Genomic DNA, 13,335 nt, shown 5'->3' on the forward strand with positions numbered 1-13,335 from the left:
CATGTGATACAAGCGACCTGTGTGTATAGGGTCTTCTCTCTGTTCATGTGGGGAAGGCATGGCAGCAGGAGTAGATGGCTGCTCATTCTCTGTAAGGAAATCAGTAAATAGTGGGGACCAAGTACAAGGATGTCCTGAAATATTAAGTCTTGTCCTTTCAAGGCCCCAAAGCCTCCAGCTAGGTTCAGGGTCACGACAATCTCCAAAACCCACCGAGCATGAAGTATTCAGAACCAGAAGCCTGTGTGTGCCATATCACATAAATTCATCGTGAGTACACCAACCTGTTTTTTTTTTTATTTCTAAATTATTTTGTCCCATCAGAACGATCTATATTACCAATTAACCAAATTTGCTGCATCTTTGGTGTCCTAGAATTGCTTTAAATTGTTGCTGGGACAGTCTTACAAACCTTCCTGTGCTGTTATGAGACCTTAAGGGGACAGCACTTATTTCAGAAATCAAAGGCAGTTGGGTTCAATCCTATGGTTAGCTGTGAGCTAGACACTGGAAGGATGGATTTGACTAAGAAAGGGAAACAGCATACATGGAGGCAGGTAACCTTTCCTTTGCAAAATGACCCATTTTGAGGCCTTACTTCAGGCTCTTCTCTTCTCCTAATCTTGGTTTTTTTATTAGTTTAGGAGAAGAATTAAAACTCCATTTACAGTATCTGTCAACCCGAATGAGTTAAGTATGTGTGACCAACTTGATGTCTGCCTGTCTGTCAACAGGGCCAGAGTTCAGGGGCATCTGATGCATAGCACAGGAATGTCAGCCATCAATCTCTGGTCCACCTAACTCTACAGCATTAGAGTTGTTATGGTTGCTCATCTGATCTTCCTCATATGATCTCCATCCACAGAGATGTCAGAAAAATCCTCCCCTGAGAGTGCAAGTTCTTTACAAATGAAAGATTATACAACAGAAGACACATGGGAGATTTATATGGGCAAGCTGTTGAAAGGATAAAGTGACAGAAGAAGTTTATTGATTAATTAAAGAAAGAATCCGCTTCAGCTGATAGGTTAGAACATAGGTAGGTGGAGTAAACAAAATAGAATGCCGGGAGGAAGAGGGAGTGAGCTCAGAGAAGCCATGCTCCCCTCTTCCCGGCAGATGCCATAGCTCTGCTCTCTGAGGCAGATGTCGATGCAGCCAGCCACCATGTCAGACATGCTGAATTTTTCCTGGTAAGTGCACCTCGTTATACTACACTGATTATTAGAATTGGGTTAAAATGCTGAATCTAATTGGCCAGCAGTGTTTAAAAGAATAAAGTTTTGGTGTATTTATTTCAGGCATAACCTTCATGCGGCCGTGGTGCTGGGGACACAGCCTCGCTGCTCAAATAACTACAGAATGGCTTGCAGCCTTGTGAACAACTGAATCCACTGAAAGCCTGAGAAAGCTTGGGAAAGAGTAAAGCATGTTTTCTTGGTAGCAGCGATTTCTCGGTCTGCTCTGCTTGCTAGAAGAAAGCAAGGGCTCTCATCTAAAAGAGGTTTGCTGACTCAGCTTCAGCTGCAAAACCCTGCAGCCCTTAAGAGGTCCTGCCACAAAACATTTAAATGGTGTTGATAAAAGCCAACTGAATGCTTGTATGTTTTCAGCAGTAGCAGGAAAACAAACTGTGTTGTTTTAAAATGCCGGCTTTCTGGGCCATCCTGCCTGGGAAAATTCTGACTGTTTGAGGAAGGACGGCCAGCTACAGAAAGAGGGCTTGAGTGTTGTCTGTTGCAGCCTCTTTGATGGCAAGGACCTTGAAACACTGTAGACTTGTGGCACTGAATGCGGCTCTGTTCGGTACCTCAGCCACAAGGTTGGAATGGCAGAAAGCTAAGGAATGGGCTACATCTGGCCAGCAAAGCCATGGCTTTAGTCCTACTGGGATTGCTTGGTAAATGAAAGATTCATGTGGTCAGAAAAACAGAGAGAGAAATAGAGTAAAGAGAGATTCAAAGACAAAGAAAATTTTTAACTGATTTACAGTGTGTTAAAAATATGTGCAGGCTAAAATTTGAAGTTCTTAAAGTTAAAAAAAGGAAGAGAGTTGGTGGGTGTGGTAGTACACACTTGTAAACCCAACACATGGGAGGCAGAGGGAGATTGACCTCTGTACCTTCAGGGTGAGGTAGCACACGCCTTTAATCCCAGTGCCTTGAAGGCAGAGACAAAGAGATCTTTGTGAGTTCGATGTGTAGTAGCATACACCTTTAATCCCAATGCCTGAAAGGCAGAGAGAGGCAGATCTCTGAGACTTCAAGGACAGACAGGTATACAGAGTTATTCCAGGTCAAAGATACAGAGAACCTGTCTCAAAAGGCAAAAAATAAAAAGGAAAACTAAACAAAATAGAGGTTAAATTGAAGCGCACAAAGATGGAAAATTCACAGCGAATTTTGATATTGTATGCTATTATGCTCTTTTTGAATCATTTGAATTTTGAGGCAGTAGCAATAGCTGCTAAAAGATGTTTCTTTATAAAAGCTGCTGAAATAATCCAACATAGATATTTTGAAAATGCCTTGACTTTGAAATTTGGATCTAAGGACATGATGCTTTGGAAAGGAGTTTCTATTTTGTTTTCACAGAGGGTGATAGTCTGTGGATGCCTCTATTCTAATATGGTAGGATGGACCACGCCCTACTTAAAGGTTGCTGTGAACACCTTTAAAAAATTGCTTCGCTCAACTGCCAACTGAGATAAATCAATAATGATGCCACCATTCAGTAGGAAGCATTTTGGAGAGAAAAAACTGCACCCACGTTCCCAAATATGGCTTATAAACGTTCTTTTACATTTAAAGTGGGATGTGATATAGATATGAATATTTGCATTAGTATAGATTTTGCTTTACTGATAGAGATTTTAGGTCAATTTTGTTATATGTATATGCATTTTTGATCTTAATTAATGTATTGTGATTGTGTAGTTCATTTAAAAATATAATGTATATAGGTTATTAATGGATAATCATTAATAATAGTCAAGTTTGTAGTCATGTTAGTTAGATTTTCTAGCTACATAGATATATATATTTCAGTTAGATAGGCATTATTCATATCTCTATAGACTGCAAAATATGGTATTTAATGTTTTAGTACCTTAGGGTTTTTCATGACAGTGAGACACTCTACTCTTGGCAGCACATATCTACTTCAGGAAGAAGATGGGCATCACAGAGGATCCTTATGGAGTTTGATAGCCATTTGGGGAAGAAACTGCTCTTGCCTGGATTGTTGCATAAACTGTACACAGAAATCACTCAGAGAGAGGACTACTGAACTTGCCTAAAGGTGAGATGATCTTTTCGTGTTCCTGATTCAGGAAAGGGTCAGCAAAACATTCTTCAAGACAAGCAGATAGTGACTGCCTTTGAAATTTCCTGCTTCATGGAAATGTCTGCTGGAAACTATGGGCCTGTAGGCTGAGGATGGAAACACCAACGGTACAGAGGAACTTTGGGTGACTGTCCAGGCAGCGAGATGTCTCTGTCATTTCTAGAGTTTGAAAATGGCTTACTTTTTGTTTGCTTAGGTAATACTGTATTATTCTGGAGTTTCTGATGGAGTTGAAGAAGAGATAAATAGTTATAGTTTTCCATTGTTATGATAAAAGATAAAATAGATATAAATATTGTAACTGTAATTCTTGCTTGATAACTGTTTTGTTATATGTAATTTTGCTTTGTTAAAGTTAAAGATTCCGTTCTTATTTAAACAGAAATAGGAATAATGATGGAGTATAGGTCATTGGTTAATTAAATAAAGAAACTGTTTGGCCTGAAAGGTTAGAACATAGGTGGGTGGAATAAACATAAGAGAATGCTGGGAGGAATAGGAATTGAGCTTAGAGATGCCATGCACCTCTCCCATGGGCAGAAGTGGTAGCTCTGCACTCTGAGGCAGATGGTGATACAGCCAGCCAACAGGTCAGACATGCTAAATCTTTCCTTCTAAGCGCACCTCGTGCTGCAACATACATTATTAGACATGGGTTAAGAGGCTGAAAATAATGGGGCAGGCAGTGTTGAAATGAATAGTTTTGTGTTGTTATTTCGGAGCATAACCTTACAAGGCGGCCCCATGGGGATGCAGCCCTGCTGCTCAAATTTCTACAATCAAGGGGGAAATGGAAGAAGGGAAGAAAGAAGAGAGAGAGACAAGGAAGAATGGATGAATTCAATCATTCCTTGGAAAAATGAGTGAACCAATGAATGAGGAGACCTAGTAGGAAAAAATGTGCTGCATTCCCTCAGAGAGTCAGGTCAAATTAAGGATTGACAAGGTTTTCCACTAAGGAGGAGGCTTATTCCATTTTACCTTCTTTGTGCTCCAGGCCCACCCACAAGAGTGATGATGAGGACAGGGAGAAGAAGAGGAGAGGCTGTACCAGAATTCCCTGGTACAATTTCTCACCCAAATTGTAGCCAAATCACCTGACCTGGGACAGCTGATCTACATGCTGGACCCTAACTCCCAGTTTGACAACTCTCACATTTTAACCAAGTTTGTGAAGATTACGGAACCAAAAATAGCCCAGTTACAAGATGGCAGGTTCCTTACAGGATGGGAGTCAGACATCAGTACCATACTGGTATTTGGCAGTTTGATGGGTGTGTGGGGTCTTTGCCAGACTCCACCTAGCATCATGGATTCCCTACTTTACTGATATTATGGAGTTCGGTGCATTCATCATATGTGTGCATGTCACACACTAGTGGGCATCATATGTCCATGTTTATCCTGTGTGTGGGTGAGTGTGTTTTATAGCCCAAGTACTACAGAACATGATCAATGAAAGGGAACACTGTTTTCCAGATATGGCAGGGCAATTATTTAAATGAACTGACAAGGGTTGGATGGCATGGATAAGACCTATGAGAGTTCAAGGCATACCGAATCCAGGCATGACAAAGTAGGTGGCAGACAGAATTCTGGCAAAACTAAGTAGGTAGCTTGATGTCCAACTTACTGGAGAAGAGCAACTGAGCGGAGACACATTTCACTAAGCAACATGCTCTAGTGGAGATCAAACATCCTTTGACTTACAGCCAGTACGAATTAACCCTTTCATCAAATGAAACCTAATTTTCTCTGATTTTGAGTAGACATTTGTGTCCCTTCCTGATTAATCTACTCTTTATCCTCTTAAGTCCCAATACCTCACGCTGATAGCGGTCACATCTTTCCATTTGACATGGTTTTTCCTCAAGCTTCATACCGCCCCGAGATCATACAACTTTTTGTCCACTCTCCACTGCTTCCTTGACAGCCATCTTGTCCTTTACCACACCACGCATCCCCAGTCCTTTACTCTCCAAGGGGAAAAGACCATAAATCCTGCTTTGTTTTGAGGCATGTATTTCTGTGATGCCCCATCCACCAAACACAATCCATCATTGACCAAATAACACAACATGTTAACAAATTTTTATTCTTTGAGAAAGAATAATCCATTGGAAAAGATACAAGGATTCATAGAAGACCTGAGGTATCTCTGAAAAAACACATTCCCAAAGAGAGCATTAAGTCTGCCCCTCAAAATTTGAGAATTTCACTTTAACAGATCTTCACCAAATCATAGACATAGATATGGAAGTCATTATCAAACTTGATGAAATACACAGAAGGTTTGTTGGGAACTTGGCAAATAATTTTACCTATCTCTTGGGTTCCATCTTTTTTGTTGTACTGCACTCTTTTGCCCTGCAAGGAATCCCTGCCTAATTCCAAAGTCACCTCTCCTGGAGGACATTCAGGCGTGATGTGGAGGTTGCCTTCAATGGAATCATCATGATGGTGGTAAAGGTAGAGTTTCGGATCATTCTCGTTGACAATGTAGAAACAGGTCGTTATGGTCTGCACCTCATCTGGGACCACGCCACTCCACTCTTCCTTAGAGCCTGGCATGATGTGGAGGTTGCCTTCCAGGTAGTCATCCAGGAGGTGGTAAATGTACAAGACCGGATCTTTCTTGTAGGTAATATAAAACCAGGTCTTCATGATTGGCACCTCTTCTAGGACCATCCCGTTCCAGTCATTCTTAGAGCCATTTGTGTCCATGAATGTATGTTTCACTGCTCTGCCAACTATGGTGTTTGAGAGATGAGTGTCTGTCACCTGAGGAAATGGCACATTATTAGGCAGGATCTTCAGGTTTAAAATCCTTTCATCACTATGAATCTCCAAGCCATAGACACAATCAATCCCATCATATTTCAACAAATAGAGAGAGGGATATGTTGGCAGTTGATCTAGAATGATGGCTTTCCAATGGGTGACTGGTTCATTGGCTTCCTTCCAACCATGAGAAATTCTGCGGCCAACAATATTCTCCAGGGCCTCAAAAGGCTTACTAAGTTTTTGCTTCTGGAGCGATGGCCCATTCTTCTTCTGGAGAGGTGGCATGCCAATCATACTAAGAGGCATCTTCATCATGGCGCGAGACATTCTGAGATAGGCCACAGCACTCCTGTTCCACTGTCTCTTGGCTCTGTTTCTGTGCTTGGGCTTCATAGCTGACAATCTCTGCATAGGAAGAACTCTTCAGTTTAAATCAGACACAAAGTGGTTTCCTCCACCATAAGTGCCTGCAAGGATAAGAAGGTGAGGATGTGAGGTCAAGGCTCTTTTTAGGAATAACTTTGGAGCAGGTGAAAAAGGCAGGGCTGAATAGATTTGGATACCTAAATGGAATATGTTCTTAAGAAATTAATAGGAAAATTATCAAACTCTTGTCTACAGCTCAGTATATGTGTATCAGAGACATATTCCTGCTGCAAAATGCAATTGACCTCTACTGAGAAACCTACATCCTGACTTACTACATCAATGAGAGAGGAAGCTATGCCTATACCTAAAGTGAGAAAGAAATATCTGAACAGATGGCAAAGAATTCAAAGAACAGCCACTCCTCTCCTTACCACTCAAGCTACTGGTTAGTTGGCTGATCTATAACCACCTGCCCAAGGTCATGGCACTCCAGTCCACTGGCTCTCTCTATTGTGTCTCCTGATCCAGATCCAGGTTGATTACATAAAGATATTCTGTATCTTCATTAGAGAAGTGAGTACTGTGAGTCAAACTGCCAAAAGAAAGAAACATTAATCTGTGCAACAGCACCTATTAGAAATAATTATCTTTTAAGACACATTGGACAAAGAGGATCTTTGCCATTTAAGTGGACTGAGGAATTGGACATTTTTAGCCAAGATATAGTGAGGAGAAGACCTGACATTAACCGTCCCCCAGCTATCAAATATAGGAGCTGTTAACGACATAAATTTTGGACCCAGAGCAGATTTGAAAGAAACCTTTCTTTGACTACAGAGGTCCTAGTTGCTTCCTAAACATATTTACCAAAAGAAAATATCTTGGCTCTCTAGATTCCAACTTCTGGAAATTCGGTTGAACAGTTGTGGAGCCCAAGATCTGAACTGACCTCCTCAGCCACAGTGAAGATAGTAAGCCCACCTTCACAGAAGACTAGTGCTTCATGTGGAACAGAGTTGCCATTCCCAACCAAAGCTTTGTGACATTATCAAGGCTCTACTTATGTCATAAAACTCCTCCTAGCCAGGTTTCTTCCCTACTAACCCCCAGAAATATCCAGCATACAGGTCCTAAAATGCTGCTCATACAGCCCCATGAAGACCCAAAATAAAAACCCCAATCTTCTTCCCAATTACTTGAGTCATATTTTCCAAGTAACTCAACCCCTTTATGTGTTTTTTTTTTTTTTTCTGTAAAATAATTTTTGGTCTGAATCAACAACTCACATGAATGTTTTTTTTTTTCCTAGCTCCAATGTCCTCATTTGTAATTTTCTATTGATATTTCCATTACTTCATAATAATAATTATCAAACTTTCCACTTCTCTTCCTCCTCCCACATTCTTCTTGCTGCGCAAGTAAACCTCTCCACTAAACACCAGTCCAAATAGAGGGCAGGGTACTTTGAGCTGTGGGAAGTCCAAGCCCACCCTTCATCCATCCAGATTTAGCAAGGTATGCATCCACAAAAATTATGATCACAAAAAGCCAGTGTATGATATGCAGACAATTGCAAGTGCCATTACCTTTGGCTTCTCCGTCTGCCCCAATTGTCAGCCACATTCAGAGCTTCCAGTTTGACCCATATTCTTTCATTCCCAGGTCACTGGATTAGTTGAAATCCCCTTAGTTCAGGCAGAGTGTCTCATAGTGTGGACCAAGCCCTATATTCCTGATAACTTTGCTCTTTTTCTCCATCCATCTGCTCTTCCACTGGAGCTTGGAAGCTCCATCTAGGTTTCTGATTTTGACCCTGACTTGATCTCCATCATTTGCCAAACAAAAGTTCCATGGTGGTTTTCAAGATAGTCAGTCATCAGTCTGACTATGGGACAAGGCACACATAGTTCCTAGGGACATGTCACAGTGCGGTCAAATTCTCCTCCCTGCTTAAGTACCTAGAGAGGGTCACCCTATGGCCTTCTGAGAACCACTCGAGAGATATCGATCTTGACATCCCCAGAATGGCCCCATTAATTGAGATATCATCAGTGTATGTGCATTTACTTGTGTGTGTGTGTTTGTGTGTGTGTATTTAAATCACAATAACAAATGGATTGTAATATTGAAGTTTCTTCTCATCTTGAGAAGAATATTTGCTACAGAAACACTCTCACAGTAATAGTGAGAGTGTAAACTATCTAAGAAAGGAGAAATAACTGGAGGAATCCCCCAGGAGTTAGGCTCAGTGTCCCAGGAATTACGCCCAAGGAAAGTCAATGAACTCAGTGATGGAAGATAAAACCCAGCCTAAATAAAACCCTAAATCATTTAGGTGGAACATGAGATACTCTTACAACAGTTACAAGAGGTCTAAAATGCCTGGACTGGAACATAAGGGGAACACAATGACGTGGAGCTGAGAGTGCATGGCAAAACTGATTGGATCTGGCAAAAATTATGTAAGCATACCAAGGAAACCACCAGTGGGACAAAATCCTAAGAAATCTGTATGACAACATATCATGTTGAATATAATGAGATTTATAGACAAAGGAAAGATCTTAATTATGTCACTGTCACACAGGTGATGATGAACCAGTTCCATCGTAGAGTGACTCCCTGCTGTGTTTAAGATAACCTGTCAATTCTGTCTAGTCAGTTACAAGGAAATTTGCATTAATTGCACAGATTAACTATCAGCATCATTTACTGCACCATCAAAGGCAAGGCAAAGAAATCATAGACATGTTGTTGAATGCTGATGATGTTATTGGGAGTTTTGATGGGTTTTTTTCTTAAAGGGAAATCATCGGTGACTCTCATGCATGAAGCAGATCCTTTCTCTGTGATGTTTCCTGAATAGCCACTGAGATACCAGCCCATTGAGTTGTGGTCTCTCTCTCTTTTACAAAGCAACTTCTACCTTCAGCTTGATCTCTTGCTTGAGCTTCCCTTCCGGCTACTAGGCTCCTTTTCTGATCCTGCAGAAGGCTTTTGTAAGGGATTGTGATCTCTAAGTTTTTCCCCTTTCAAGAACTAATCATTCTATTAATCACAATTCTAAACTGCTGTGGGAGTTTGTTTGTGACTTATGCCTTCACATGTGATACAAGCGACCTGTGTGCATAGGGTCTTCTCTCTGTTCATGTGGGGAAGGCATGGCAGCAGGAGTAGATGGCTGCTCATTCTTTGTAAGGAAATCAGTAAACAGTGGGCACCAAGTACAGGGATGTCCTGAAATATTAAGTCTTGTCCTTTCAAGGCCCCAAAGCCTCCAGCTAGGTTCAGGGTCACGACAATCTCCAAAACCCACCGAGCATGAAGTATTCAGAACCAGAAGCCTGTGTGTGCCTTATCACATAAATTCATCGTGAGTACACCAATCTGTTTTTTTTTAATTCTAAATTATTTTGTCCCATCAGAACGATCTATATTACCAATTAACCAAATTTGCTGCATCTTTGGTGTCCTAGAATTGCTTTAAATTGTTGCTGGGACAGTCTTACAAACCTTCCTGTGCTGTTATGAGACCTTAAGGGGACAGCACTTATTTCAGAAATCAAAGGCAGTTGGGTTCAATCCTATGGTTAGCTGTTAGCTAGACACTGGAAGGATGGATTTGACTAAGAAAGGGAGACAGCATACATGGAGGCAGGTAACCTTTCCTTTGCAAAATGACCCATTTTGAGGCCTTACTCAGGCTCTTCTCTTCTCCTAATCTTGGTTTTTTTATTAGTTTAAGAGAAGAATTAAAACTCCATTTACAGTATCTGTGAACCTGAATGAGTTAAGTATGTGTGACCAACTTGATGTCTGCCTGTCTGTCAACAGGGCCAGAGTTCAGGGGCATCTGATGCATAGCACAGGAATGTCAGCCATCAATCTCTGGTCCACCTAACTCTACAGCATTAGAGTTGTCATGGTTGCTCATCTGATCTTCCTCATATGATCTCCATCCACAGAGATGTCAGAAAAATCCTCCCCTGAGAGTGCAAGTTCTTTACAAATGAAAGAGTATACAACAGAAGACACATGGGAGATTTCTATGGGCAAGCTGTTGAAAGGATAAAGTGACAGAAGAAGTTTATTGATTAATTATGAAAGAATCCACTTCAGCTGATAGGTTAGAACATAGGTAGGTGGAGTAAACAAAATAGAATGCCGGGAGGAAGAGGAAGTGAGCTCAGAGAAGCCATGCTCCCCTCTCCCCGGCAGATGCCATAGCTCTGCTCTCTGAGGCAGATGTCGATGCAGCCAGCCACCATGTCAGACATGCTGAATTTTTCCTGGTAAGTGCACCTCGTTATACTACACTGATTATTAGAAATGGGTTAAAATGCTGAATCTAATTGGCCAGCAGTGTTTAAAGGAATACAATTTTTGTGTATTTATTTCAGGCATAACCTACATGCGGCCGTGGTGCTGGGGACACAGCCTCGCTGCTCAAATAACTACAGAATGGCTTGCAGCCTTGTGGACAACTGAATCCACTGAAAGCCTGAGAAAGCTTGTGAAAGAGTAAAGCATGTTTTCTTGGTAGCAGCGATTTCTCGGTCTGCTCTGCTTGCTAGAAGAAAGCAAGGGCTCTCATCTAAAAGAGGCTTGCTGACTCAGCTTCAGCTGCAAAACCCTGCAGCCCTTAAGAGGTCCTGCCACAAAACATTTAAATGGTGTTGATAAAAGCCAACTGAATGCTTGTATGTTTTCAGCAGTAGCAGGAAAAAAAACTGTGTTGTTTTAAAATGCTGGCTTTCTGGGCCATTCTGCCTGGGCAAACTCTGACTGTTTGAGGAAGGAGGGCCAGGTACAGAAAGAGGGCTTGAGTGTTGTCTGTTGCAGCCTCTTTGATGGCAAGGACCTTGAAACACTGTAGACTTGTGGCACTGAATGCGGCTCTGTTCGGTACCCCAGCCACAAAATTGGAATGGCAGGAAGCTAAGGAATGGGCTACATCTGGCCAGCAAAGCCACGGCTTTAGTCCTACTGATTTTGCTTGGTAAATGAAAGACTCATGTGGTCAGAAAAACAGAGAGAGAAATAGAGTAAAGAGAGATTCAAAGACAAAGAAAATTTTTAACTGATTTACAGTGTGTTAAAAATATGTGCAGGCTAAAATTTGAAGTTCTTAAAGTTAAAAAAAGGAAGAGAGTTGTTGGGTGTGGTAGTACACACCTGTAAACCCAACACATGGGAGCCAGAGGGAGATTGACCTCTGTACCTTCAAGGTGAGGTAGCACACGCCTTTAATCCCAGTGCCTTGAAGGCAGAGACAAACAGATCTTTGTGAGTTCAATGTGTAGTAGCATACACCTTTAATCCCAATGCCTGAAAGGCAGAGAGAGGCAGATCTCTGAGACTTCAAGGACAGACAGGTATACAGAGTTATTCCAGGTCAAAGATACAGAGAACCTGTCTCAAAAGGCAAAAAATAAAAAGGAAAAGTAAACAAAATAGAGGTTAAATTGAAGCGCACAAAGATGGAAAATTCACAGCGAATTTTGATATTGTATGCTATTATGCTCTTTTTGAATCATTTGAATTTTGAGGCAGTAGCAATAGCTGCTAAAAGATGTTTCTTTATAAAAGCTGCTGAAATAATCCAACATAGATATTTTGAAAATGCCTTGACTTTGAAATTTGGATCTAAGGACATGATGCTTTGGAAAGGAGTTTCTATTTTGTTTTCACAGAGGGTGATAGTCTGTGGATGCCTCTATCCTAATATGGTAGGATGGACCACGCCCTACTTAAAGGTTGCTGTGAACACCTTTAAAAAATTGCTTCGCTCAACTGCCAACTGAGATAAATCAATAATGATGCCACCATTCAGCAGGAAGCATTTTGGAGAGAAAAAACTGCACCCACGTTCCCAAATATGGCTTATAAACGTTCTTTTACATTTAAAGTGGGATGTGATATAGATATGAATATTTGCATTAGTATAGATTTTGCTTTACTGATAGAGATTTTAGGTCAATTTTGTTATATGTATATGCATTTTTGATCTTCATTAAGGTATTGTGATTGTGTAGTTCATTTAAAAATATAATGTATATAGGTTATTAATGGATAATCATTAATAAGAGTCAAGTTTGTAGTCATGTTAGTTAGATTTTCTAGCTACATAGATATATATATTTCAGTTAGATAGGCATTATTCATATCTCTCTAGACTACAAAATTGGCTATTTAATGTTTTAGTACCTTAGGGTTTTTCATGACAGTGAGACACTCTACTCTTGGCAGCACATATCTACGTCAGGAAGAAGATGGGCATCACAGAGGATCCTTATGGAGTTTGATAGCCATTTGGGGAAGAAACTGCTCTTGCCTGGATTGTTGCATAAACTGTACACAGAAAACACTCAGAGAGAGGACTACTGAACTTGCCTAAAGCCGAGATGATCTTTTCGTGTTCCTGATTCAGGAAAGGGTCAGCAAAACATTCTTCAAGACAAGCAGATAGTGACTGCCTTTGAAATTTCCTGCTTCATGGAAATGTCTGCTGGAAACTATGGGCCTGTAGGCTGAGGATGGAAACACCAACGGTACAGAGGAACTTTGGGTGACTGTCCAGGCAGCGAGATGTCTCTGTCAATTCTAGAGTTTGAAAATGGCTTACTTTTTGTTTGCTTAGGTAATACTGTATTATTCTGGAGTCTCTGATGGAGTTGAAGAATAGATAGATAGTTATAGTTTTCCATTGTTATGATAAAAGATAAAATAGATATAAATATTGTAACTGTAATTCTTGCTTGATAACTGTTTTGTTATATGTAATTTTGCTATGTTAAAGATAAATATTCCGTTCTTGTTTAAACAGAAATAGTAGTA

This window comes from Microtus pennsylvanicus, chromosome Y, assembly GCF_037038515.1.
Source record: "Microtus pennsylvanicus isolate mMicPen1 chromosome Y, mMicPen1.hap1, whole genome shotgun sequence".
Taxonomy (NCBI): domain Eukaryota; kingdom Metazoa; phylum Chordata; class Mammalia; order Rodentia; family Cricetidae; genus Microtus; species Microtus pennsylvanicus.